This window comes from Homarus americanus, unplaced genomic scaffold, assembly GCF_018991925.1.
Source record: "Homarus americanus isolate GMGI-L3 unplaced genomic scaffold, GMGI_Hamer_2.0 scaffold46863, whole genome shotgun sequence".
In the NCBI taxonomy this organism is placed as follows: domain Eukaryota; kingdom Metazoa; phylum Arthropoda; class Malacostraca; order Decapoda; family Nephropidae; genus Homarus; species Homarus americanus.
Genome location: NW_024726864.1, coordinates 1 through 12,689, shown reverse-complemented (window position 1 = coordinate 12,689; position 12,689 = coordinate 1). Strand labels below are relative to the sequence as shown.

The following is a 12,689-nucleotide window of genomic DNA, read 5'->3' as shown; positions in this document are numbered from 1 at the left end:
ACTTTTCTGTAAAGTATATTGTATTGTAATAAAAAAAAAATTTATTTTATTAATATTTCAAAGGGGACCATGTCATTACTCTTTGTTGATGTTTTCTTCAGCATGTTTTGCCACTTTGTATTGTGTGCAGTAGTGGGCAGCTGAAATTTTTTTTTTTTTTTTTTTTTTAATCACATTTTCAGGTTTGTACTTAAGTCTTAAGTATCTTTTCCTTCCTTTCTTAAAACATTTACAATTCTACACATTTTATTTTTATGACATTGCAACAGTATTTCACCTATGTCATTCTTTCACTTAGAGTGCCAAGTGATGGGACAATGTGGTGACCAAGAGGGCCTCCGGCACCTGATCATGGCAGCCATTCTTGACACTCTGGGCTCTGCAGATGATGCTGTGGAACACTTTCGCCTTAGTGTACAGCACGGTCTCTTGAACTCCGAGGAACATTGTGTTCCAGCCTTTGCATTGTATGAATTAGGCCTCCTCCTTGGTGCTAATGATGAGGTAACTATTGAAGGAGGACCACTTATTTTGTAGTTTTGTTTTTGGAAGTCGATGAGACAAAACTCCAATTGGGTACATGCTTGTTAGGATATGAAACGGCAAGCTTTTTTGGGATGTAAATGTGGTAACAAGGGAAGAATGTGCCTTACAGCACAGATTGCTTATGTGTAATATGTTGCTAAAATGGAGAAAGGAAAGGAAGAAGGCGTATGTTCTGAGAAGGAGAGAGTAGAAATTAAAGGGATAGAATGTAAAGGAAGCTTTTTATGATGCTCAGTTGAGTAGAGTGGAAATAGCCAGCAACAGTGTTAGTGTAGTTGCCACATTAAGCATGGACTTTTAAATGTGGCTGGAAGAAGCACCCAGCCAGGCATGTAGTAATATGTTGGTGGAATGATGAAGTGGACTGAGTATCAAGTAGAAAATAAGATTATATACAGCCTGGAAGATGGGTGATGATGACAAAGAGTATTTGGAGGCCTGCTCAGGTTTACAAGGCTTAAGAAAAGTGAACATGATATATTTGTGGATAAGCTGACAAAAGTAAATGCTAGGGGTGAGACATGCAAAAGAACAAGGCAAATAATAGGTAGAAACAGGTTATGGTTGGTGTGCAGTGCATGAGAAATGACAATGGAAATATGATTGTTCATAAAGAAGGAGTTAAAAAATCATGGAGAAAATACTTCAGTAGTCAGCTGAATGAGACAGGGAGAACCAAGAAGCATGTCCAAGGATAGAATGGTACTGGTAGAAGAGTGATTGACAAAATATAAGATGGAAAGGCTCTGGAATAGTTCCAGAAATGTTGAAAATTTCAAAAGGTGACCAAATTAGACTAATGCAAATGTGATAGAATATATTGCTTCAGCTGAATTAGCTAAAAAGTGTGATTGTAAATAAATTAATTACAATGGATAAGATAATGCACTTGAATGTGGAGACTACTGCCTGGGCCCTAAAGATGTTGTATCAGGTTATGCAATTTGTGGAAACATTGTTTAAGAAATTCATTAGGGACATTTATGTACTGCAGTTGGGTTCATGCCAGGTAGGGGGACAACAGATGCAATATTTATGGCCAGGCAACTACATGAAATGTCAAAATTCTAGGGAATGAGTAAGCTAGAGGTTGAGGTGTATCTTATTTGAGTGGTTTGAGAACACATGCTAATGTGAATGGCAAGGAAAGTGAGAAATTTTAGGTGAAAATAGGGTTTTTTGAGTCCCTTCTGTATACTTTATCATGGCGTTAAGAAGTATTATCATAAGATGTAAGACTGGTCTGCTCTGGGAGTTTTTGTATGCACAATGACTTTGTGTTGATAATAGATGGTATTGAAAAGGTAGAATGGAAGAAAATGAAAGGAGGGAATAGACTCAAAAGGGTATGAAAATGAATGTGGTGAAAACAAAAACAACAATTCATGACTTGGGTGAAGGACTTGTGGTGCAAAGCAGATAATGGCCATTTTCTGTCTGTTAAAAAGTGTGTTGTCAGTGAATCATTAATGCACAGTGAGTATGGAAGGTGGACACAAAAGAGGTGCAGTAGTGTAAATGGAAGACTGTAGGATGTTCCTGACTTTCAGTGTGCTGTATGGTCAGGTAATCATGTGTCCAGAGCTAGGCTGAAAAAATTTGACATTGGAGATATATCCCTAGATTGTGTCAAGGAGTTCTGCTACTTGGGTAACATGATCAGTGTTAGGGGTGATGCTGAATAGCTCAGTTGCTAGAGTTAGAAGTAATTGGAAGGAGTTTAGGGAGCTTTTGATTTTACTGAGAGTGAGGGGATCTTCTCACATGAAAGGAAAGTTGTATGCAACTGACAAGAGAAGTGTGATGTTCTATGGCAGTGGAACATGGTCAGGTACAGAGGATGACATATTTATTCTTGAATGAGTTGGTATGACTGGCGAGATGGTTATGTATCATGATGTTAAGAGATAGGAAACCCTGTTCAGAGCTAAGAGGGTGGCTAGGTAGTGAGAGCTTATACCAGGTTTCGTGCAGAGTTAGGCTGAAATGGTTTGGGTGTGTGGAGAGTACGTAGGAGACCGATTGGGTCAAGAGTTGTATGCATATGAATGTGGAGGGGAGGGGAGCTAGGGGTAAGCCAAGAATGACATGGGGAGAGGTTGTGAGGAATGTTCAAAGAAATAAAAACCTGGCAAAAGAAGCTAAAAGACTTAATAAGAAAGTTCTTGGTGGTTTCTTTGGAGTTTAGATATTTCAAAATTTCACATTATCGTACTAGCAGTTGCGATCACCAACAATGTTGGACTATTGCTTTGAATATTCAAAGGTAATACTTCTTGAAATGCAGGTTAAGGATCTGGGTTAAAAATATTCAGATTTGAGTAATTAATGTTGATTAACCCGTAGGCTTTGTGTCACGTCTTATGATGTGTCTGTAGAGCTTCGGGTCATGTCACATGATGTTTTGATCTTTCACTGGCCTATTTGAGTAAAAAGGGCGGGCCTGGCTAGAATATGTTGCCAAGTATGTATTTATCTTTTGCTCACTCACACATGAGAGCCTCCCAGTCTCTTCTCAGCTTTTGTGATGTAAGCATCTCGCCCTTGGACTTGAGTCGCTTCACCATGTATTTCTACTCCGTCTCAACCTGCCCTCAACCCCCAAGCACAAGTCTAGTATTGTGATCAATTACTAGATCAGTAATAAAGATTAATAATACTGTAGTGTAAATAGTCATAAAATAGTGTCCTGTACCTCATACTGCATACAAATTAGTGTTACCTGTTACTACTGTGTCACACACATGCCACTTCACAAACATTCTCGACTCTTCCTAGCCCCAGTGTTGCCAACCTGTGGTAAGGAAATTTATTTATTTCCTGTTTATATCATGCATTGCCTTTTATATGTTTTTAAATGTTCTCAAATATACCTGCATATGGGGGGGGGGGTGCCGACCAAAGCCCAGGGATTAATGACTTCTTGAGATAATTAAATTCATTTGGCTATTAAAACACCAATTACCGGTATGCCATGTCTGTAAGTTATAAATCATGTTTTTACATGGTTTAACATGAATGTAGACTGACTTGCCATTTAAGGATGTTACATTTTACTTCCAGAGAAAAAGTCTTATAGGCTGTGAAAGTTCTAGGCTAGTGTAATCATAACTAATACAAGTACAGTACAGTACAAAATTTAATTACATTATTAGAAGAGTTAGCTTTCCTTATTTAGAAATATGGTTTTATTATGTGTGCATGGATTTCTAGTTTGATTGAGAGTTTTAAACTTGACCAGCATACTCTAGACTCAAATCTCCCAGACAACTATCATGAAATTCATGGGTGGTTCAGTGGTACAGTATATGCATCTCATTAGGGATTTTCTTAGGTAGTAGGTGAAGCAGTGGCATTTTCAATACAGTACATATACTTATAAAATTTTCCTACAACCTCTCCCCCCAAAAATTGTTGGCATTATGCTTCATGTCATGCAAGGTTAAATTGGTGTGTTCAATTTCTATAAAAATCATCTTTTGGAAACACCACATTAATCTCTTACAGTTTCTAGTCTCTGTCATGTGTAGCCACTGCCCACCTTGGTATTACCAGTGTTCAAGATAGTGAGAAGTAAATACAATACAACACTGTGTTCCAACAGAGCATAAAACAAGACAAGGCTGAACTGAACGATATAATATTATTACAGACCAGCCAACAATCCTTCTGAAATACAAAGGTGAACTCGGCTACTTGGAAGAACTCCAATTAACTTTAGTGCTGTTTTTGTATATTGAGAATGTATTGTTTATTTTCATGAACAACTGGAAGTTATATAAAAAATATTCACTTTCCATAGTGAAAATAATCAGAAAAAAAGTGCCGTAAAATCAAGTTGCTGTACAGTACTTGAGTCTGGTAATGTGAAATCTTTCTGTCCAGAAAATATATATTTTTTTTTCCACTAATAATTTTGCTGTTTCAGACATTAGACGAAGGCAAAAAGTGCTTGGAGGATGTTCGAGACAACTATCACGGGTATGACTTTGAAAACCGCCTTAATGTAAGAATTCATGCTGCTCTGAAAAATCTGTCATAGAGTTGTACCTTAATGCATCAGTGAACTTGGGATTGTGATTCCCCAGCTCTATTCAAGCAAGTTTTGTGGTCATATTTTGTCACTGATTTATACTTGAGGTTAAATTAGTTTTGAAAATTATTTGTTTAGTTGTGTGGAAGTGATAGTAGATTTAGAAAATTTATATTGACTTGTAAGTCCAGTAATAAATAAGTTGTTTGGACCACTTCATAGTTTATGTTGTGATGCTTCTTGTTTGATCTCAGAGACTTTGATGTGTTGGGGTAATGATGGCAGTGAGTGTACATGTAGGAGAATAGAACAATGTGTGAAGGAAAATTAAGTGTAAGCCATATTGGCAAAGTAGGTAGATGGACAGTACGAGTTATGAATTGAATGTTCTAGAAAGAATACAGTAAGCCCTCGAAAGTCCGGACCCTATAAGTTCAGATTACAGATAATCCGAACCTTTTCCAGGCAAGAAACATTTGTCCAACACATTTAATATTTGTTGTATGAAATTCCTGCTGTGTGCGGTCATTTGAAATATCTGCCAGCCAGCAATGCTTTGGCCTCTTTCCTCCTCTCAAACCATGAGTGAGTAGTTTATTTCCCCTTTCTTAGAATGGACTCCCCCATAATGCTGCACTGTGACTGTTTAGCTATAAGTTCAACACACATTCAGCCACAGAAAAATGGTAAGATGTTAGGTAAAATAATTCAAACAATGGTGATGGTAATCCTCCCGGGAAGAAGCAGAAGAAAAGCGCTTTTTGCATCATCCATGTCACACACACCAGGTGCATTTCATCTGTCTCCATTATTTTGAAGTCAAACTACAATTTTATATTGTTTGCCAGTTTGTTTTTATATATTCATTGTTATATTCTCATATGATCAACCTCTTATGGTGTATGTTTCATCATAAATAATATAATATACAGTATTAAATAATAGAACAAAATATGATATATAATTTGTAATTTGACTTAAATGAAGTAAAATTGTGAAAGGAAACACACATGACATTTATTGCATATTAAAATACAAATTTAAAGATCTTGGGGGACTAATGAGTGGCTGCTTGGTGGACAGTGGCCCCTAGAACCCCCCCAAAAAAAACTTGGTAAAAGTCCAGACAGTCAGCAAGTTTGGACCCGTCTTTCCCCCTAAGTTGTCTGGGTTTACGAGGGTTTACTGTATATAAGTGTGTATTTGTTGAGAGTATTTTACAGTGACTTGGAGCAGCTAAATCTCGGTTATGTTTAGGTTTGTCATTCATGCTGCGGCAATAATGGTTTGTTGTTAAGTATGCTGATTTTTTTTTCATAGTTGCATTTATTTTAGACATCTCTTCCTTACAAGGAGTGGGGCCCCTGGTAGGCTAGTAGCCGGTCAGTTTGATGTAAGGTTACATAAGGTCAAGGGTTTCTACCCCTATTGTTTGACCAGAACTGTTTTGGTAACCTGATTGGTTTACCCTGAGGTTGAACATGGACCAGTAGATTAAAACATTAGTCAGTGTAATCACTATTCCACCCAAGCAGTTGTATTCATTTGATATTACAAAAAAATAAATAAAAAATGTGAGCATTGAGATTACACATGTGTTGACAGAAAGTGATATTGAAAAAAATAACAGAAGTTGATTACTTGGAAGAACAGGCAGCCTTCACATTTTCAAGCTACTGGTGGCTAAATTGCCATCTACATTATTAGGTGAGCTGTCTATTTCCCAGTTAATTAACAATTATTTCAATGTTTACAGTGGTTGTTGGTTATTGAATAGGTCATCCACTTGATTTCTATAAAATAAATTGCTTTTTCCTAGTTTTATAATAATTAAATGGGTCATGTCAAGGTTTTAAAGTGTATGTGATACTCTTTTTGGATTGTGTTGGTATTTGAGTAAAGAAGACATTTTTATTGTGACTATGGCCCCCCCAAAAATCAACTTAAGATCTGAACTTAAACATATACTCTACTGTACTAAAATTTATGTTTATTTAAGTTGTTTCAAAGTTGTCAAAACACTTATTTTAAGGCCCATAGATACAATAAATATTTTCTTTTCCTATAAATACATACACGTTTGAAAACTGGTAATTTACCAACTTTGAGTCCCTGTGTGTCTCTCTGATCATTATATTTGTCCCCTGCAGAGAATGAACACCCAGACTCCCTCTCTTTAAGTCTCTTACTTATAAATTAAATAAGAAGGCTGTAGGTTGTATCTACAGTGTTTGGCACTACGTAGTTCTCAGATATATGATTGTTCTAAATATAGAATATATAGAGAAATACAGGTAAATAGAGGCTCAGAACAAAGATATTTTTCATACCAAAAAGAATTTATATTTTATGATTTCTAGTAAGAAATATATTATTTAGATAGATTTACAGTTACATAACTTTGAGTGTAAGTATTGACACTGATTTTTTATTAATTTTTTAATATGAATGATTTTATGACTTTCTGGGGGAGTACTGAGGAGTATGTTGTACATGCACTGTTTGCTTTGATTGAAATTTACAGGCTGGGGCATTTTTTCTTAAAGTTAATTGCTGAAGTGAATTTAGGCATTAGATATTTATGACTTTAAAACTATATGTAGTTTTGTACAATAATATGTTTAAAAATTTAGATATGTACTGTATATGCACTTAAGTTGTCAAAATACAGTACAGTGATATCTCCGTTAGCCGGAACAATTGGTACAGAGCTCTTCTGGGATGAGAGATTTCCAGGTAATGTGACGACTTTCTCAAACACAGAAAAATCCCATATTCCCAGAATTTTTCTGGGTGTTGGGAAAAGTTTCCAAGTCTAAGCTAAGCATTGTGCACAGGCAGGCACTAGCCCACTTCCCCAGAATGTTTCTGGGTACTGAGGAAAGTTTTCCAAGAGTCTAAAGTACTCATCTCATCTCGACTCTAAACTATGCATCTCATCTTGCTCAGACAAACACACTCCCATATTAATGGCTAGCAAAAAACTGCATAAACTTTTATTCACAGCATTTGTTGTAATTGAGTTAGATGAATTTGATACCATAATGATCTTAAATAAATTCTCTACAAGACATTTCCAGTAAGAGATTCTTAAACAAAATATTTTCATGAGATATAATTATGGGGACTCCATTCCTTTATGAAAAAAGAAAAAAGAAAATGTTGATACCCGAGTCTGGAAAAGCAGTTGTAATTAAGTTAGAAACACCTTTTATTTCCTAGAATAATCCTGAATAGGTTATCTAAAAATGTTGGTTTAATAAATATACAGTATTTAAAAAATAAAACTATATATTATACAGGCGTGCGAGCCGCCTCGTGAATGAAGTACAGTAATGTGTTACAGCGAAGACTGGTATTTTCCACTTGCATGGAATTGTCAGGTCACCCATTGTCGGAGTGGGGGATTAGTGGGTCTCATGACCTAAAGATGTCTTGATTAAACATAAAGCTAAGGTGTTTCTGTGTTTCCCGCTTATTGAATGTACAGTGTAGTACAGTATACATTGGTGTAATAGTTTTTTACATTCTTAAAACTGCTTTAACACTGTGTTCTTGGCTTATTTTATTCTGGTACAGCAATGTGGAGCACTACACAACATAAATAGTATGCAAAAACAGTAGCTAGCGAGGGAACTACCTTGAACAATAGCAATAGAGAATGGACCAAGTGATCCAAGCAGTAAGGCCACCCACGTGCCTGGCATATGGGGATGCGTTGGAGCATGATGCAATCTCTCAGAACTCCCAGAAAATTTATTCCCAAGCTTAGAATGGAGAGATTTTCTTGGAACCTTCTTGGACTTCTCTCAGAAAATGCACCTGATTTTCAATCTCGGAAACTCGTTCACCGATTCAAAATTTAGAAAATTTTTCCGGAAAAATTCCAATCCAATTTCAATTCTGGGTATTGGAGGTGTTCCAGCTAATGGGGGATTCCGGCTAACGGAGATAATGCTATGTGGTTTCGCAAAGTATTGAATTTATATTTCAAATGTTATTGAAAAATTAAAACAAATTTAATTTAATCTGATTGTAATCGAAATACAGTTTAAGTTAATGTGACTTGCACAGGCTGTGAGGATAAAATTCATTGTTGTGCTGCTGCTGGAAATTTGACAGCCCCATGAAAATAAGTACTGTACTGAATGTTGAATCAAGGGCTTCAACTGCATGTTACTTGTCATAATAAGTTTTCCTTCATGCTGTAGAATGAAGCTTTCAGGCCAGGTCCATTTTTTTGTGATACTGTATAGTATTTTAAGTGCAGTACTGTATACATGCCAATGATATATTTGAAGAATTTTGCTTACTTAAGAGTCAGAATTTTGTGCTTCATGTTCAATCTTGGTAAAAGTTCAATGAAACCACAATTCAACTTCAGTATTATAAGTCCATATTCATTCATTTATATACATTCCAACAACAGTTAAAGTGGAAATAAACTTGAAGTAATGATCTTGTAAATAATAACCAGATTTGCCTAACAGCTGCTGGGTGTATATAGCCTTTATGAAAGATATTAATGCAAAAGGGAATACCATAGACAAATATTTCAAGTAAAGCAGACTGAGTGCAAATGCTAGTGAATGAAGGGATGGTCTTAGTTACCCTTGATTCCAGCCACCTTACACTATAGTGAGAAAAGTATGTAACAAAGGGAAAAAAGTTAACTCAAAATAATGATACTGTCCATCCCAGATTAATTTTGCCAGGTTTAGCTTAGGCACAACATAACATAGCTTGATGGTTAGTTAAATATAGTTTTTTTTTTCATGTGACATCAACAAGTAGGTTAACACTTCATTTTATAAAGTAAACTAAGTGGTGTTAAGAGTTACTGGGCATGTGAAATACTCAAACTTAAGTATAATTCGCCATGAATTCTGTTCAAAGTTCTCGTCTGCTGCCCAGTTTTACTTGAGACTTGTTTGGTGTCATGTAAAGCATGTAATAATTCCCCAAAAGAAAAGAAATTTCAGCCTCGTACCTTATAAGTATTCTGACCAAAAATGTAGATACTGTAGCTTGATTATGCTGGTTAATGGAGGACTTATGAGGAGAGTAACTTGTTTTTATCTGTTTTAAGTTTTCATCAAGTTTCAGCTTCATTTGCCTTGAAAGTGATGATCAGATTGTACTGATTTGCTTATCGCATACTTTTTCTCTCTCTTATTGGAACCGAGACTGAAAAGCCAAACATTGCTTAAATTTGGTTAACCTTTAAACTGCGTCTCATATGAGTCCTCTTACACAACTCTTATATCCCTCATATGAGAACAGCCAGTAATTGCATGCCACATCGTGTGTCCCTGTAGACCTCATGTTACCTGCTGTTAGTGGCAGTTCGAGGTAGTCTGCCCCTTGCCACCTTTTAGTTCCTCCTTTATCCTCCACCCCTAGTAGCTCGGTCCTCATAGGCTGATTTACACACTCAATATGGATGAAAAAAAAATTTAAGTGTGTGATTTATATTTTAACTCTTCTATTAGCATGTCTATAAGATAACTTATTTTTACCAGTTTTTATTTATTCTTTGTATACTGTATATTGCACACAGCAGTAATCAGGCTTTTCCATAACCACAGTCTAAGGATTAATACTTGGTTGTGTGGCAGTGACAGGAGGGTTGACTATATTGTTCTCAACAAGTTTGCAGAATTTTCAAATCTTGACTATACAGTGGTCCCTCAATTAACGAACACAATTGGTTCCACAGAGTCGTTTGTTAACTGAATCTATTTCAATGGGTTATTGGGTAATTGGTTCCAACTCACAGGAAAAGTACATACAAAGTAAAGACAAAAAATGCACAAAGTCAGAAACACTCCTAAAAATCCCCTAAATTGCCCTTAAATCACTAATTAATATATATATATATATATATATATATATATATATATATATATATATATATATATATATATATATATATATATATATATATATATATATATATATATATATATATATATATATATACATATACATATACATATACATATATATATATACATATACATATATACATACATACATACATACATACATACATACATACATACATATACACAGTCAACCCTCACTTTACACGGTCCCACATTCCGCGTTTAAGCGATGCCCTGCCGGAACCTCACATGCTCACATTCCGCGGTGCGTGTACCCCATTACGCAGAGAGCGGCTGGCGAGCCGCGCCATTTTTGGATCCAAACCTCCCGCCATCCGCCATGTTGTGTAAGTGGCGCGAACATGGTGCGCACAAGGTCGCCCAGTCATCAAAACATTACCAGTTCTTCACCCGCCACCCACCACAGCCGGCCCAAGTCAGTGATAGTGATAATTATAGTGAGGATATGGACTTATATGAACTTTGGGGGGTTTGACAAAGAGGCCCTGCAAGCCTCTGTGGCGGATAGTGATACAATTGATACAAGTGATACAGGTGAGGGCCAATAATCTACCCTCTGCCTCGGAACCAACCGCCCATCCCCGTGTGCCCAGCCATTTTTTCTACAAATGTAAGTGTTAAAAAACCTAATATTATTGATATTTCTCTTAATTATTAATTGTGTGTGCATACCATCATAAAGTTAAGATAATATTTTTACTACAACATAGTTATGTGTCGTCAAAAAGTGGAGTTTGGGGATCGGCCTGGACTCCATTTCAATTAATCCCATATGTTATGTTATTCACTTTACGCGTTTCTCGCTTTCCGCGGTACCCTCCGGGTTACATTAACCGCGTAAAGTGAGGGTTAACTGTATGTATATATATATATATATATATATATATATATATATATATATATATATATATATATATATATATATATATATATATATATATATATATATATATATATATATATATATATATATATATATATATATATATATATATATATATATATACAAATAAATTTCACTTAATCACAGTCAATTGAACTCAGAGGGTCCCAAGTATAAACTGCTATGAACAACAGAACATATGGGATTAATTCCAATAGAAACCGGCCCGACCCCCAAACTCCACTTTTTGAAGGCACATACCTATGTTGTAGTAAAAACAACATCTTAATTTTATGATGGTACATGCACACAATTAATACTTAAGAGAAATAGAGAAATACAGTCGCCAAGTTAATGTCCATTCAAATAATGGACTCAACTCCCTCCCCCTCTCACACTACACTGCCGGCTCTTCCCTCAGAGAAATTTTTGGGGGAAAACCACTAAATTCTAATAAATAATACCTCAAACTAAAGTTAGGATAATACAATTGACATTGCTGGATTCCTTGTAAGACCAGGAATATTTTGAATATAAATGTCATATATTTTGCACAAAAGATAACATAGTTACTCAGAAAAATTTTTTATCTAAAATTTGTATGTCTAATGCAAAATATATGATGTTTATATTCAAAATGATCACCAAATTATAAGAATTCCAGCAATGTAAATTATATTCTGGCCGGGTAATTTGTATGAATTTTATGAGCTAAACAAATATCTTCAGTTAATAAAAAAAAAAATAATCTTCACGACACTATCTGTCAATCAAAGTACCCCACCTTCCCTCCCCCCTCTTCCAACCGCGCGGTCAGTCCCAACCCTCCCCCCCACCCCCCACCAATCCTCCCTTCCAGGGTTTTTAACATTTAGTATTAAATAATACCTCAGATTAAAGTTAGGATAATATAATTGACATTGCTGGATTCCTTGTAAGACCAGGAATATTTTGAATATAAATATCATATATTTTGCACAAAAGATAGCATAGTTAATTTGAGAAATTTTTTTATCTAAAATTTGTATGTCTAATGCAAAAATATGATGTTTATATTCAAAATGATCATCAAATTATAAGAATTCCAGCAATGTAAATTATATTCAGACCGGGTAATTTGTATGAATTTTATGAGCTAAAACAAATATCTTCAGTTAATAAAAAAAAAAAAAATTCTTCACGGGTAACAGATGGTCGGTCGGTCCCTCCCTCCCCCCCACCCCCCACCAACCGTCCCAAGGAGATGTGTGGGAAAACCAGAATACTTAACTTATTTGTAATAAATAATACCTCAAACTAAAGTTAGGATAATATAATT

General features: G+C 35.5%; 1 long non-coding RNA gene across 1 annotated transcript; it reads left to right on the top strand.

Annotated features, from left to right (window-relative positions):
* The first annotated feature begins 302 nt into the window (after positions 1–302).
* On the top strand, positions 303–9,037 carry LOC121865728. Its single transcript, XR_006088801.1, has 2 exons — positions 303–504; positions 4,475–9,037. It is a non-coding gene; the product is annotated as an uncharacterized LOC121865728 (long non-coding RNA).
* Positions 9,038–12,689: the final 3,652 nt, after the last annotated feature.